Source organism: Octopus bimaculoides, chromosome 27 (genome assembly GCF_001194135.2).
Source record: "Octopus bimaculoides isolate UCB-OBI-ISO-001 chromosome 27, ASM119413v2, whole genome shotgun sequence".
Lineage (NCBI taxonomy): Eukaryota > Metazoa > Mollusca > Cephalopoda > Octopoda > Octopodidae > Octopus > Octopus bimaculoides.
The window spans coordinates 5,175,242-5,178,417 of record NC_069007.1 but is presented as its reverse complement, the minus strand read 5'-3'; the positions used below and the strand labels follow the sequence as shown (position 1 = coordinate 5,178,417).

The 3,176-nt window shown below is 42.3% G+C and overlaps 1 protein-coding gene across 1 annotated transcript in view; it reads left to right on the top strand.

Moving 5' to 3' along the window:
• LOC106871799 (mucin-3A) overlaps positions 1 to 3,176 on the top strand; it is a 164,652-nt gene that overhangs the window by 147,916 nt on the left and 13,560 nt on the right. The gene's annotated exons all lie outside the window — the stretch shown is intronic.

The window sequence follows — 3,176 nt, the reverse complement described above, 5'->3', positions numbered from 1 at the left end:
GGCACATAAAAAAACCATTTTGAGCGTGGCCATTGCCAGTACCGCCTGACTAGCCTTCATGCCAGTGGCACGTAAAAACACCCTCTACACCCTCAGAGTGGTTGGTGTTAGGAAGGGCATCCAGCTGTAGAAACTCTGCCAGATCAGATTGGAGCCTGGTGCAGCCATCTGGTTCGCCAGTCCTCAGTCAAATCATTCAACCCATGCTAGCATGGAAAGTGGATGTTAAACGATGATGATGATGATGGGGGGGGGAGTGTTTGGAGATTGGGTTGTGGTGGTGATGGTGGTAGGGATGTTGGATAAATGCCTTCTGGGAGTTGAGAATGTTAGGGGAATTCCATTGTTATAAGAGGCGACAAGTAGAGCTGAAATTCGGAAGGTGATCTGGCTGTAAAAGACATTGACTCAAATAGTTTTTCCCAACAAATGCTCGCATGGAAAAAGTGGGACGCAACAACAACAATAACCACAGTGGCTCCAACATTAGCAAGAACAACTGACATAGGCATCATACTAAGCTTTTAATCTTAGAAATAAGCAGCTGTGTTTGTTTATAATCCTGTTGCTTGTTCAGACACACACACACACGTACACACACACATACATACATGCATATATAAACACATACACACACATACATACATATATGCAATCATACATACGTACACATATATATAAACGCATGCACACATACATTCACACAGACATATATACACACACATACACACACTCTCTCTCTCCCCCTCTTTCTCTTTCACACGTCACATGTATCAAACAACCACACACCACACAAAAATATACACTGACACACACACACCCCCTTCTAAGCAATGTTCCACATTTTAACATCCTATTTTCCATGCTTGCATGGGGTCAGACAAAAATTGCTGAGAGAGAGAGATTATCTATGGTTGGATGCTCTCTCTGTCACCAACCTCTACCTGTTTCCAAGTACAGGAATATTTCCCTATGGCCAGACCTGTTTCCATCGAAGATTAGAAATGAAGAACACGGCTGTATAACAGTGACACTCGTTTACGACTATCACATGACATCAAGAAAAGGATACTCTCTCTTTCTCTCTCTCTCAAGCACACACATTCACTTATATCATCATCAGCATTTAACGCCCGTTATCCATGCTGGTATGGGTTGGATGGCTTGACAGAAACTGGCAAGGCTAGGGGCTGCACAAGGTTCCATAGTCTGTTTTGGCTTGGTTTCTATGGCTCGATGCCCTTCCTGGATGTCAACCATTCCACAGAGTGGACTTGGTGCTCTGAACATGATGGCATCCCCAGCGCTTTCTATGTGGCACCACCACCAGTGTCTTTTACATGAGACCAGCAGCAGTCGTTTTTATGTGACACCAGCACCCACACCAATACTTTTTATGTAGCACCTTGCTTTTAGGATCTCAATTCTGTTGTGGTGGGCAGGTCTTCTTGAGTACAACAATTCATCAGATATCTCGGTCCTCTGTCGTCTTCATGGGGTTCAACATTTTGAGATTGCCTTCAACATTTCATCCCCTGTCTTTCTGGGTCTCTCTCTTCCACACACATACAACCATACAACAGGCTTCTCTCAGTTTCTATCCACCAAATCCACTCACAAGGCTTTGGTCATCCCAGGGCCATAGTAAAAGACACTGGCTCAAGGTGCAATGCAGGGGGACTGAACCTAGAACCATGTGGTTTGGAAGCAACCTTCTTAACCACATAGCCACATATATGTATGGATATGTCTATGTGTAAGTGTGTCTTTGTTCATCTGTGTGTGTTTTTGTTCCCCACCACATCTACTTAACCATTGTTGCTTTGTTTACATCCTCATAACTTAGCAGTTCAGCAAAAGAGATCAATAAGATAAGTACCAGATTTTTAAAATAAGCTCTGTAGTACATCTATCTGATGAAAGCACTCAAAGCTGGTGCCCCAGCATGGCCACAGTCCAATGAGAAAAACAAGTAATAAAATAACAGATGTGTGTGTGTGTGTCTATGCAGCATAGCTATGTTGTAAGAAGCTTGCTTCCCAATCACATTGTTCCAGGTTCAGTCCCACTGCGTGGCCACTTTGGCCAAGTGTCTTTTGCTATAGCCTCGGTCTCACCAAAGCTTTGTGAGTGGATTTGGTAGAAGGAAACTGAAAGAAGCCATCACATATATGTATGTATATATATATATATATATATGTATATATAGGTGCAAGAATGGCTGTGTGGTAAGTAGCTTACTTACCAACCACATGGTTATGGGTTCATTCCTACTGCGTGGCACCTTGGGCAAGTGTCTTCTACTATAGCCTCGGGCCGACCAAAGCCTTGTGAGTGGATTTGGTAGACGGAAACTGAAAGAAACCCGTCATATATATGTATATATATATATATATATATATATATATATATGTGTGTCTGTGTTTGTCCCGCCAACATCTCTTGACAACCGATGCTGATGTGTTTATGTCCCCGTAACTTAGCGGTTCGGCCTAAGAGACCGATAGAATAAGTACTAGGCTTACAAAGAATAAGTCCTGGGGTCGATTTGCTTGACTAAAGGTGGTGCTCCAGCATGGCCACAGTCAAATGACTGAAACAAGTAAAAGAGTATATATAAATATTTACGCATACATACACTCACCTGAAGAACTGAGGTTATGCATTAGAATAGAACTGATAAGCTAGTTAACAACAGTGGACTGTTGGTTTGTGTGAGGTTAGAGATAAAATCAAGGGGAGATGAGGGGTTGAGGAGGGTAGGAGTAAGAGATGAGGCGAGGAGAGGGAGGGAGGGAGTGAAATGCAAGATTGCTATGGCTGAAGAGGAATTATTTAAGTTGTTATATAATGTCATTATTGTCGATCAAAGACTTTCCAACCATGACAGTTACACCTTTACTTCTTCAGACAAGCTGTCTAATAGTGCTACCTTATTTAATCCTGAGCATTCATTTGACTGTGGCCATGCTGGAGCACCGCCTTTAGTCGAGCAAATCGACCTTAGAACTTATTCTTTGTAAGCCTAGTACTTATTCTTTCGGTCTCTTTCGCCGAACCGCTAAGTTACGGGGATGTAAACACACCACCATCAGTTGTCAAGCAATGTTGGGTGGGGGGGACAAACACATACACACATATATATATATATATATATATATATATATATATATATA